Source organism: Balaenoptera ricei, chromosome 2 (genome assembly GCF_028023285.1).
Source record: "Balaenoptera ricei isolate mBalRic1 chromosome 2, mBalRic1.hap2, whole genome shotgun sequence".
Lineage (NCBI taxonomy): Eukaryota > Metazoa > Chordata > Mammalia > Artiodactyla > Balaenopteridae > Balaenoptera > Balaenoptera ricei.
In genome coordinates, this window is record NC_082640.1 from 48249383 (window position 1) to 48263201 (window position 13819).

Sequence of the window (13819 nt, forward strand, 5' to 3'; positions counted from 1 at the left end):
CATATATGTGGAACCTAGGAAAATGGTACAGATGAGCTGGTTTTCAAGGCAGAAATTGAGACACAGATGTACAGAACAGCGCATGGATACCAAGGGGGGGAATGTGATGGGGGTGGTGGTGGTGTGATGAATTGGGAGATTTTGATTGACATATATACACTAATATGTATAAAATAGGTAACTAATAAGAACTTGCTGTATAAAAAATATATATAAAATTAAATTTTTAAAAAAGTAGCCCTTCTAGTGACTGATACATTCATGATTGCATCCATCCATTCTTTCAACATCTATTCATATATTCACACATTCACCTAAAAAGCACATTTTATTGTGAATAATGTATACCAGGTCTGCTTTGGTGCTGGGAACAAAAGTGAATAGAAGAGTGCTGTGAATGAAATAGTGTCCCCCCAAAAATTCATAGATTGAAGCTCTAATCCCCAGTGTGCCAATGTGACTATATTTACAGATAATGTCTTTAGGAAGTAATTAAGATTAAATGAGGTCCTAAGGGTAGAGAACCTCTCTCTCTCTCTCTCTGTCACTCTCTCCATGTATACACACTGAAGAAAGGCCATCTGCTGAGGAGTGGGTATCTGAAAAGAAGGTAACCACCTACAAGCCACGAGAGAGCTCACCAGAAAATGAATCAGCCAACACTTTGACCTTGGACTTTCTAGCCTCCAGACTGATGAGAAAATACATTTCTATTGTTTAAGCCACCAAGTCTGTGGTATTACATTATGGTAGCTTGAGCAGACTAATACAAAGAGAATCTCTAATTCCCTACTAACAAACTTAAAAATGCTAAAAATTTTATAATTTTTCTCATTTATGAGACACTGTAGAAAGTCTGATTATTTAAGAGTTGATAAAGTGTTAGAATCACCAATATATTGGAGGTGAGATCTCGCTCGAGTAAGCACTTGAATAGGTATTTCAAAGATCTATAAAAAAAGAGATCTTTATTTCCTTTCAATCACATGATAGTTGTAAACTCGCATTTCCCTTAAAAACCATCACTGAATTAACAGTAAATTCTCCATATCTAAACTAGATTTTAAAAGTGAACAACATTGGGATTTCCACTTCTGGGTAGATGGAGTAGATGTACATTTCTCTATTATTCTCCCTAAGTACAACAGAAATATTCCTGGATATTACCTACAGGACAAACATATGAAGACACGGAAAGGTGGAGAGAGGAAGGCAGAATAGTTAGGGTTCTCAGGACAACATGGTGGTGAATTCCTTGGGCTTTCTTCTTGTCTTATATCTCCCAGACTGGATGCTGGAAAAGCAGACAATCTGGTTCAGAAAAGTCACTAATAAATAGGAACAAAGGAACAAAAACAACAACAAATTAGAAGGAGGAGAGCCTTAATTCCAGAGTGCTAGAGTATATTATTTAAAATGTGAAGATTTAACAAACCAACCCAATCCACAAATGGGCAGAAGACCTAAATAAACATTTCTCTGAAGAAGATATACAGATTGCTAACAAACAAATGAAAGTATGCTCAACATCACTAATCATTTGAGAAATGAAATCAAAACTACAATGAGGTATCACCTCACACTGGTCAGAATGGCCATCATCAAAAAATCTACAAACAATAAATGCTGGAGAGGGTGTGGAGAAAAGGGAACCCTCTTGCACTGTTGGTGGGAATGTAAACTGATACAGCCACTATGGAGAACAGTACGGAGATTCCTTAAAAAACTAAAAATAGAACTACTATACAACCCAGCAATCCCACTAATGGGCATATACCCTGAGAAAACCATAATTCAGAAAGAGTCATGTACCAAAACGTTCACTGCAGCTCTATTTACAATAGCCAGGACATGGAAGCAACCTAAGTGTCCATTGACAGATGAATGGATAAAGAAGATGTGGCACATATATAGAATTGAATATTACTCAGCCCTAAAAGGAAACGAAATTGAGTTATTTGTAGTGAGGTGGATGGACCTAGAGACTGTCATACAGAGTGAAGTAAATCTGAAAACTTCCAATCTTCAGCTCTGATGAAAAATATTTAAATACATGTCTAAGAAGTTAAAAAAAACTCCTACTAAGATCCAGATCCCAGATGCCATGGTGAAAACATTGAAAGACAAAGGCAAAGAGAGATTCTTGAAAGCATCACGAGAAAAGTGGCTATGTACAGGGAATATTCTATAACATTTACAGCTGATTCTATTGCACCAGAATAAAGAATAAGAACAGCACGATCATCTCAATAGACGAAAACCATTTGACAGGACCCAAACCCTTTTATGACAAAAAAAAAAAATCAACAAACTATGGTTGGAAGGGAACTTCCTTAACTTAACAAAGTCTATGAAAAATACACAGCTAACATCATCAGAAGGATAAAAGACTAAAAATTTGACCTAAGTTCATGCAGAAGGTAAAGATGTTTATTAATACCACTTCTATTCAATATTGTCCTGGAGGTTCCATCCAGGGTAAAGGGAAAAAAAAGAAAGCTAAAAGCCATATAGAGTGGAAAGAAGAAGTAAAACTATCTCCATTTCTAGATGAATTGATCTTGTATACAGAAAAGCCTAAGGCATCCGCAAAATTACAATTAAAACTAATAAATGAATTCAGCAAGGTGCAGGATATAAGTCAGCATACAAAAGTCAATTGTATATCAATATACTAGAAATGAACAATGCAGGGATTGCCTGGCTAGCTCAGTTGGTAGAGCATGAGACTCTTAATCTCAGGGTCATGGGTTCGAGCCCCACGTTGGGCGAGTACTCTTTAGAAATGAACAATACAAAAGTAAAACTTTGAAAAGAATTCTATTTACATTAGCATCAAAAAAATAGAAATAATTAGATATCAATTTAACAAAGAAAGTTCAAGATGTACACTGGATACTCTAAAGCACTGTTGAAAGTAATGAAAGAAAACCAAAATAAATAGAAAAACATTAGTCTCTGAATCAGTATATTTAATACTGCTAAGATGGCCATACTCCACAAACCCATGTACAAATTCAGTGCAAGCTATCCCTATCAGAATCCCAGCTGCATTTTTTTTCAGTAATTGGGAAGCTGATCTTAAAATTGAAGGGACCCATTTTTGCTCCCTCTAAAACACTTCTTGAAAAGGGAGGACAAAATTGGAGTACTTACTTCCTGATTTACAAACTCACTACAAAGCTACAGTAATCCAAACAGTGTGTGTTAGACTAAGGATAGATATATAAATGGATGAAATAGAATTGGAAGTAAATAAACCCTTACATTTATGGTGAATTAATTTTGGACATAGGTGCCAAGATAATTCAATGTAGGAGTAAATCGTCTTCAACAGATAGTGTTGCTACAACTGAATATCTACATGTTAATGAATAAAGTTGGATGCCTATCTCATATCACATACAAAACTAATACAAAATGGACCAATAGACCTAAATGAATGAGTGAAAACTATACAATGCTTAGCATAAAATATATTTGCAATCTTGGAAAGTCAATAGTTTCATAGCTAAAACACTAGAAGTACAAGTGACAACAACAAAAAATTAAGTAATTGAACTTCATCAAAATTAAAAACTGTGCTTCAAAGACATTATCAAAAAAGAGAAAAAATAATCAATGGAATGGGAAAAAATGTTTGAAATGATATATATGATAGGGGACTTATATTAAAAAAATAAAGAACTTACAAGTCACCAATAAAAGGACAAATAAGAAAATTTAAAACTGAACAAAGAGTTTGAATAAACATTTCTCCTAAGAGATTATTTAAATCATCAAGTGCATGAAAATCCTGCATGAAAATTCAATTAATCCTCAACATTAATAGTCATTAGGGAAATAACAAATCAAAACCACAATAAGACAATACTTTACATCTAATAAGATAACTATATAAAAAGAGAGAAAATAATGAATGTTATGGTTGTGGAGAAATTGTTACTCTTTTACATTGTTGGTGGGGTTATAAAATTATGCAGCTACTCTTGAAAACAAGTTGACAGTTCCTCAAAATGTTAGGCATTGAGTTAACCATATGATGCAGCAATTGGCTTCTAAGTATATAAACAAAACTATGATCTTGTGTATACTGTCTCTATTTCTTAATAGAGTGTTACTGTGAAATGCAAATTTTATGGCTTGATGGGTCAAACAACTTCCCTTCATGATGAGCAACTGAAATCACATGTTAATTTGGTGGCCCATGTAAAATTTCAATCACTGCTAAGGACCAATAGCAAGTCAGAAGCTGTTTCTTAAAGTTAAAAATTGATATCTGCAACTGATGGCAGGGCTTTGGTGTAAATTCTAAGGGTCTTCCCTGTGATTCAACTATAATGTCCTATAAAAGGCTCCAAACATCTCTATCTGCCATACACACTTTGGATCTACTGGATTATATGGCCCCAAGTGTCAGAATAGCATTTACAGTAGCCTGGACTTGTTGCAGAGCCTTCTCTTGTTCTGGGTTCCATTCAAAACCAGCAGCTTTGTGAATCACTTCGTACATGGGATGGAATATCACACTCACCCAAATGAAAAATATGTTGCCTCCCAAATCCAAAGAGATCCACTAAGTATGGTGCCTCTTTTTGAGTTGCAGGAAGAACTGCATGCAACAAATTTCACCTTGGAAGGCATGTTTTGACATGGTCCAGACCATCAAAGCCCTAGAGATATCATTGACATAAAATGTCCCTGAATTTTTATAAGGGACATTTTTATCACACTTTCTGACACACGTGTCTTACCAATAAGTTTAGAGAAGTTGTTACTTCTTGCTCACCATGTCTAGAATAGTGAATAATATCCTTAACATAATGAATCTGTATGATGTCTTGTAGAAGGGAAAGGTAATTAAGATCCTTGTGGACTAAATTATAAGTCTAGAGAGTTGCTATATCCCTGAAATAGGAAAGTAAGGTGAATTGTTGACCTTGCCAGGTGAAAGAAAACTGCTCCCAGGTCTTTTTTTTTTTTTTTTTTTTCCAACATCTTTATTGGAGTATAATTGCTTTACAATCCCAGGTCTTTTCTTCTTTTTTTTTTTTTTTTTTTTAAGAGATTGGAGTTAATTAATTAATTAATTTATTTATTTTTGGCTGTGTTGGATCTTCGTTTCTGTGCAAGGGCTTTCTCTAGTAGTGGCAAGCGGGGGCCACTCTTCATCGCGGTGTGCGGGCCTCTCACTATCGCGGCCTCTCTTGTTGCGGAGCACAGGCTCCAGTCGCGCAGGCTCAGTAGTTGTGGCTCACGGGCCTAATTGCTCCGCAGCATGTGGGATCCTCCCAGACCAGGGCTCGAACCCGTGTTCCCTGCACCGGCAGGCAGCCTCTCAACCGCTGCTCCACCAGGGAAGCCCCCCAGGTCTTTTTAAACAGGTATTATGAACAAAAAGCTTTGCCAGATTAATAGCTGAATACTGGGTACCAGGGCATGTGTTAATTTTCTCAAGCATCAAAACCACATCTAGAACTGCAGCTGTAATTGGAGTCACAACCTGGTTAAGTTTACAAAAACTCCCTGTGATTCTTCAAAATCTATATATTTTCTTCATAAGACAAATCGAGTTGAATGGGAATGTGGTGGGAATTACCACACTGCATCCTTCAAGTCCTTGATGGTAGCACTAATCTCTGCAGTCCCTCCAGGAATGCAGTATTGATTTTAGGTTACAATTTTTCTAAGTAGAGGCAGTTTTTGTGTTTTCCACTTGGCCTTTCCTAGCATAATAGCCCTCACTCCACATTTCAGGGAACTAATGTGGGGATTCTGCCAGTTGTAGAGTATGCTTGTTACAACCATGTATTCAGGACCTAGTGAAATAACCACAAGATAGAATTATGGACTCAGGTTCAAAATCCGTAGGACAAGCCATCAAGAAGGGCAGCCTGGAAATGCTCACACAATAGCTGATGCTGCAGTCTAGAGCTAGAATTTCTTCTTCGTCAGGCAAACCTCAGTTCTGCTCTTAAGGCCTTTCAAATGATTAGATCAGATTTACTCAGATTATTGATAATCTCCTCTACTTAAAATCATATACCATATCCTGGGCAAAAAGCATATCCCAAGAATTGCTATCATGAAGAATCTGATCTCTAAACCCATTCAATCGAACTAGAAATTAAAAGCAGAAAGGTAGTGGCTTCCCTGGTGGCGCAGTGGTTAAGAACCCGCCTGCCAATGCAGGGGACATGGTTCGATCCCTGGTCCGGGAAGATCCCACATGCTGTGGAGCAACTAGGCCCAGGTGCCACAACTACTGAGCCTTCACTCTGGAGCCTGTGAGTCACAACTACTGAGCCTGCGTGCCACAACTATTGAAGCCCTCATGCCTAGAGCCCATCCTCTGCAACAAGAGAAGCCACCACAATGAGAAGCCCACACACCGCAACGAAGAGTAGCTCCCACTCGCTGCAACTAGAGAAAGCCCTCACGCAACAATGAAAACCCAATGCAGCCATAAATAAATAAATTAATTAATTAAAAAAAAAAAGAATTTCAGGGGATTAAAAACTGTTCAGATAAACACCCACCACTCAACTACTCTGGAACTTTCTCTGCTAGAAGTAGTGTATTCATTTCCTAGGGCTACCTTAATAAAAAAAAAAAAAAAAGCAGAAAGGTAATAGGAAATTCTTCAAATACATTGTAATTAAACAAGACACTTCTAAATAATCCATGGGTAAAAGAAGACACCTCAAGAGAATGGAAAAAATACATTGAATTTAAGATGAAAATAAAACATATTAAAATTTGGGGGATACAACTAATGCAGGGGTAAGAGGGAAATTTATAGCATTAAATGCTTATATTAGGAGAAAGAAAAAGTCTCAAATCAATAACCTAATTACTTACCTCAAGAATCCAGTTAAAAAAGAACAAAATAACTCCCAGTCAGAAATAAATAAATAAATAAAAATTTGAACAGAAACCCAATAGATAAAAATCAATAAAACAGGATGTGTTCTGTTTTATCAATTGATTATCAATTGATATAATCCACTGTATTAATACATTAAAAGAAGATAAATCACACGATTATATTAACTAATGCAGAAAAGGCATTTGACAAAACTCAGTATTCATTCATGATAGAACTCACAGAAAAATAGGAAGAGGGGGGGAATTTCCTCAGCTTTATAAAGAATATCTACAAATATCCACAGGTAGCATTATATTCACAGTAAAAGACTAATGCTTTGCTCCTAATATTAGAAACAAGGCAAGGGATGTCTGTTCTTACTACCCTTACTCAACATACTGCTGGAAATTTTAGCCATTGTAATACAGGAAAGGAAAAAAATGCATACAGTTTGGGAAGGAAAAAATAAAACTGCCTAATAATTGTCTACATAGAAAATCCTAAGTAATCTACCAAATAAATGACAGTCCTAGAATTAATCAGTTCAGCAACTTTGCAAAATATAAGATAAACACACAGAAAATCAATTGCATTTCTATATACTATCAATGAATATGTGGACACAGAATTTAAAAAACAATAACTATTTACAACTGAAATTTTAGTTATTAAATACGATTTACTTTGGTGTGAATCTAACAAAACATGTATAGAACTTATATGTTGAAAACTATAAAATGATGATGAAAAACATCAAAGGTCAAAATGAATAGAGAGGTATATCATGTTCACTCATTAGAAAACTCAACATAGGACAGATGTCAATTATTCTCAAATTGAAACATGGGTTTTATAAAGTTCTTACCAAAATCCCAGCAAGATTATATTTTTTATAGATATAGACAAGACTAACAATTATATGGTATGGCAAAAGAACTAGAATAGCTAAAATGATTATTAAAAAAGAAGAATAAATTGTAAGAAATCAATCTATCGGATATCAAGACATTATATAGCTATAGTAACAAAGACTATAATGGAAAGATAGTTATGGATCAATAAATCATACAAAATAATCAAGAAATAGATTCACAGAAATAAGGCCAACTAATTTTGACAAATGTGAAAAAGAAATTCAATGGAGAAAAGATAACCATTTCAACAAATGGTACCAGATTAATTGCATATCCATAAATCACAAAAAAGAGCTTCAACCCAAGACTAATATATATACATATACATATATATATATATATATATTTTTATTGGGGTATAGTTGTTTTACAATGTTGTGTCAGTTTCTACTGTACAGCGAAGTGAAATAGAGTTCCCTGTGCTATACAGCAGGTTCTCATTAGTTATCTATTTTATATGTATAAATGTATATATATCAATCTCCCAATTCATTCCACCCTCCCTTTCCCCCCTTGGTGTCCATACATTTGTTCTCTGCATCTGTGTCTCTATTTCTGCCTTGCAAACTTGTTCACCTGTACCATTTTTCTAGATTCTACAAATATGCGTTAATATACGATATTTGTTTTTCTCTTTCTGACTTACTTCACTCTGTATGACAGTCTCTAGGTCCATCCATGTCTCTACAAATGACCCCATTTTATTCCTTTTTATAGCTGAGTAGTATTCCATTGTATATATGTACCACATCTTCTTTATCCACTTGTCTGTTGATGGACATTTAGGTTGCTTCCATGACCTGACTATTGTAAATAGTGCACCAATGAACATTGGGGTGCATGTGTCTTTTTGAACTATGGTTTTCTCTAGGTATATGCCCAGTAGGGAGATTGCTGGGTCATATGGTAATTCTATTTTTAGTTTTTTAAGGAACCTCCACACTGTTCTCCATAGTGGTTGTATCAATTTATGTTCCCACCAACTGTGCAAGAGGGTTCCCTTTTCTCCACATCCTCTCCAGCATTATTGTTTTTAGATTTTCTAATGATGCCCATTCTAACCAGTGTGAGGTGATACCTCATTGTAGTGAAGTCCTAGACACGGCAATCAGAGAAGAAAAATAAATAAAAGGAATACAAATTGGAAAAGAAGAAGTAAACCTTCACTGTTTGCAGATGACATGATACTATACATATAAAATCCTAAAGATGCCACTAGAAAACTACAAGAGCTGATCAATGAATGTGATAAAGTTGCAGGATACGAAATTAATGCACAGAAATCTCTTGCATTCCTATACACAACAGCAAAAGATCAGAAAGAGAAATTAAAGAAACAATCCCATACACCATTGCAACAAAAAAAATAAAATACCCAGGAATAAACCTACCTAAGGAGGTAAAAGACCTCTACTCAGAAAACTGTAAGACACTGATGAAAGAAATCAAAGAAGACACAAACAGATGGAGAGATATACCATGTTCTTAGATTGGAAGAACCAAGACATATTTTATACATAATTAACTCAACTGGATCAACTCAGAATGGACCATGGACTTAAATGTAAAATGTAAAACTACGGAAGTACTAGGAAATAATGGGGAAAAAAATCTTTGGGTTCTTAGTAAGTAAGTGAAGAGTTCTTAGACTTCACATCAAAAGCAAATCTATGTTTAAAAAAAAAAGCTGACAATTGGACCTCATCAAAATTAAAATCTTTTGCTCTGTGAAAATCACCTTTGATAGGATATAAAGACAACCTAAAGTCTGGGAGATAGCTGACAAATAACTAGTATGTAGACTACATAAATAATTGTCAAAACTCAACAATAACACAAGCCAAAACAAAATTAAAAAGTTTAATTTGAAAATGGGCAAAAGAAATGAGATATTTTCCTGAAAAGTATATACAGATAGAAAAATAGCACATGAAAAGATATTTAACACCATTAGTCATTAGGGAAATGCAAATTAAAATCACAATGCAATAGTCCTATAGCTTGTCATGATGGTTAAAATAAAAAATAGTGACAACAACAAATGCTAGCAAGGAAATGGTGAAAGTGGATCACTCATAACATTGCTGATAGAAATGTAAGATTGTAATGTCACCCTGGAAAACAGTTTGGCAGTTTCTTATAAAACCAAAGATGCAACTACCATACAACCCAGCAATTACACTTTTGGGCATTTATACCAGAGTAATGAAAACTTATGTTCACTCACAAACCTGTACATGTATGTGCATGGGAGCTTTAGTCATAATTCCCCAGAACTAGAAAAAACCCAGGCTTATTTAATAGGTCAATGATGAAAAAATATGCTATATTCATAGCAGGGAATACCACTAAGAAATAAAGGAAATGCACTATTTATATTCATGGTAACTAGATGAATCTCCAGAGAATTATGTTGAATGAAAAAAAAAATCAATCCCAGAAGGCTACACACTATGATTCCATTTTTATAACATTTTTGAAATGACAGAATTATACAAAAAAAAAGAAGATTAGTAGTTACTGAGGGTTATGAAGAGGTTGTGGGCAGGAGAGAAGTAGGGGTGGCTATAAATGGGAACCACAGGGATCTTTTTTGGTGATAGAATGTTCTGTCCCTTCACTGGATGAATCTTAATATCCTGGTTGTGATACTGTACTATAGTTTTTCAAGAACCAGTTACCATTGGTGGAAACTGGTTAAAGGGTACATATAATCTCTTTGTTTTATTTTTTACAACTATATGTCAATCTAGAATTAATTTAAAACGAAATGTTTAGTTTAAAAATGTGAATAACATTAAAAATTCCTTTTGGAGAGAGGAGAAGATGGCGGAAGAGTAAGACGCGGAGATCACCTTCCTTCCCACAGATACATCAGAAATACATCTACACGTGGAACTGCTCCTATAGAACACCCACTGATTGCTGGCAGAAGACGTCAGACCTCCCAAAAGGCAAGAAACACCCCACGTACCTGGGTAGGGCAAAAGAAAAAAGAAGTAACAGAGACAAAAGAATAGGGATGGGACCTGCACCAGTGGGAGGGAGCCGTGAAGGAGGAAAGGTTTCCACACACTAGGAAGCCCCTTTGCGGGCGGATACTGCGGGTGGCAGATGGGGGGAAGCTTCGGAGCCACGGAGGAGGGCGCAGCAACAAGGGTGTGGAGGGCAAAGCGGAGAGATTCCCGCACAGAGGCTCGGCGCCGACCAGCACTCACCAGCCCGAGAGGCTTGTCTGCTCACCCGCCGGGACGGGCGGGGGCTGGGAGCTGAGGCTCGGGCTTCGGTCGGATCACAGGGAGAGGACTGGGGTTGGCGGCGTGAACACAACCTGAAGGGGTTAGTGCACCACAGCTAGCCAGGAGGGAGTCTGGGAAAAGGTCTGGAGCTGCTGAACAGGCAAGAGACTTTTTCTTGCCTCTTTGTTTCCTGGTGCGCGAGGAGAGGAGATTCAGAGCACCACCTAAACGAGCTCCAGAGATGGGCTCGAGCCGCGGCTATCAGTGCAGACCCCAGAGACGGGCATGAGACACAAAACTGCTGCTGCTGCCACCAAGAAGGCTGTGTGCAAGCACAGGTCACTCTCCACACCGCCCCTCCCGGGAGCCTGTGCAGCCCGCCACTGCCAGGCTCCCGTTATCCAGGGACAACTTCCCAGGGAGAACGCACAGTGCGCCTCAGGCTGCCACAACGTCACATAGGCCTCTGCCGCCGCAGGCTCACCCCGCATCCGTACCCCTCCCTCCCCATGGCCTGAGTGAGACAGAGCCCCTGAAGCAGCGGCTCCTTTAACCCAGTCCTGTGTGAGCAAAGAACAGACACCCTCAGGCGACCTACACGCAGAGGCAGGTCCAAATCCAAAGCTGAATCCTGGTACCTGTGAGAACAAAGAAGAGAAAGGGAAATCTCTCCCAGCAGCCTCAGAAGCAGCGGATTAAAGCTCCACAAACAACTTGATGTACCTGCATCTGTGAAATACCTGAATAGACAACGAATCAACCCAAATTGAGGGGGTGGACTTTAGGAGCAAGATATATTATTTTTTCCCCTTTTCCTCTTTTTGTGAGTGTGTATGTGTATGCTTCTGTGTGAGATTTTGTCTGTATAGCTTTGCTTTCACCATTTGTCCTAGTGTTCTGTCCTTCCGTTTTTTTTTTTTTTTAATTAAAATTTTTTTCTTTTTTTCTTAATACTTATTTTTTATTTTAATAGCTTTATTTTATTTTATCTTACTTTATTTTATTTTATCCTCTTTCTTTTTTTTTTTTTTTTTTTTTTTTTTTTTTTTAATGTCTGAAACATTTATTATCCTCTTTCTTTTTTTTCTTTCTATTTTTTCTCCCTTTTATTCTGAGCCGTGTGGATGAAAGTCTCTTGGTGCTCCAGCCAAGCATCAGGGCTGTGCCTCTGAGGTGGGAGAGCCAACTTCAGGACACTGGTCCACAAGAGACCTCCCAGCTCCACGTAATACCAAACGATGAAAATCTCCGAGATATCTCCATCTCAACACCAAGACCCAGCTTCACTCAATGACCAGCAAGCTATAGTGCTCGAAACCCTATGCCAAACAACTAGCAAGACAGGAGCACAGCCCCATCCATTAGCAGACACGCTGCCTAAAATCATAATAAGGCCACAGACACCCCAAAACACACCACCAGACATGGACCTGCCCACCAGAAAGACAAGATCCAACCTCATCCACCAGAACACAGGCACTAGTCCCCTCCACCAGGAAGCCTACACAACCCACTGAAACAACCTTAGCCACTGGGGACAGATACCAAAAGCAACAGGAAGTACGAACCAGCAGCCTGCGAAAAAGAGACCCCAAACACAGTAAGATAAGCAAAATGAGAAAACAGAAAAACACACAGCAGATGAAGGAGCAAGGAAAAAGCACACCACACCTAACAAATGAAGAGGAAATAGGCAGTCTACCTGAAAAAGAATTCAGAATAATGATAGTAAAGATGATCCAAAATATTGGAAATTGAATAGACAAAATGCAAGAAAGATTTAAAAAGAACCTAGAAGAACTAAAGAGGAACCAAGCAACGATGAACAACACAATAACTGAAATTAAAAATACTCTAGAAGGGATCAATAGCAGAATAACTGAGGCAGAAGAACGGAAAAGGGACTTGGAAGATAAAATAGTGGAAATAACTACTGCAGAGCAGAATAAAGAAACAAGAATGAAAAGAACTGAGGACAGTCTCAGAGACCTCTGGGACAACATTAAACGCACCAACATTCGAATTATAGGGGTCCCAGAAGAAGAAGAGAAAAAGAAAGGGACTGAGAAAATATTTGAAGAGATTATAGTTGAAAACTTCCCTAATATGGGAAAGGAAATAGTTAATTGAGTCCTGGAAGCACAGAGAGTCCCATACAGGATAAATCCAAGGAGAAACATGATAAGACACATATTAATCAAACTATCAAAAATTAAATATAAAGAAAACATTTTAAAAGCAGCAAGGGAAAAACAACAAATAACACACAAGGGAATCCCCATAAGGTTAACATCTGATCTTTCAGCAGAAACTCTGCAAGCCAGAAAGGAGTGGCAGGACATATTTAAAGTGATGAAGGAGGAAAACCTACAATCAAGATTACTCTACCCAGCAAGAATCACATTCGGATTTGATGGAGAAATTAAAAACTTTAGAGCCAAGCAAAAGCTGAGAGAGTTCAGCACCACCAAACCAGCTTTACAACAAATGCTAAAGGAACTTCTCTAGGCAAGAAACACAAGAGAAAGAAAACACCTACAACTACAAACCCAAAACATTTAAGAAAATAGGAATAGGAACATACATATCGATAATTACCTTAAATGTAAATGGATTAAATGCTCCCACCAAAAGACACAGACTGGCTGATGGATACAAAAACAAGACCCGTATATATGCTGTCTACAAGAGACCCACTTCAGACCTAGGGATACATACAGACTGAAAGTGAGGGGATGGAAAAAGATATTCCATGCAAATGGAAATCAAAAGAAAGCTAGAGTAGCAATTCTCATATC

At 37.3% G+C, this 13819-nt stretch overlaps 1 non-coding gene across 1 annotated transcript; it reads left to right on the forward strand.

The window, feature by feature from the left end:
- The first annotated feature begins 2698 nt into the window (after window positions 1-2698).
- Window positions 2699-2771, forward strand: TRNAK-CUU (transfer RNA lysine (anticodon CUU)). Its single transcript has one exon. It is a non-coding gene; the product is annotated as a tRNA-Lys (tRNA).
- Window positions 2772-13819: the final 11048 nt, after the last annotated feature.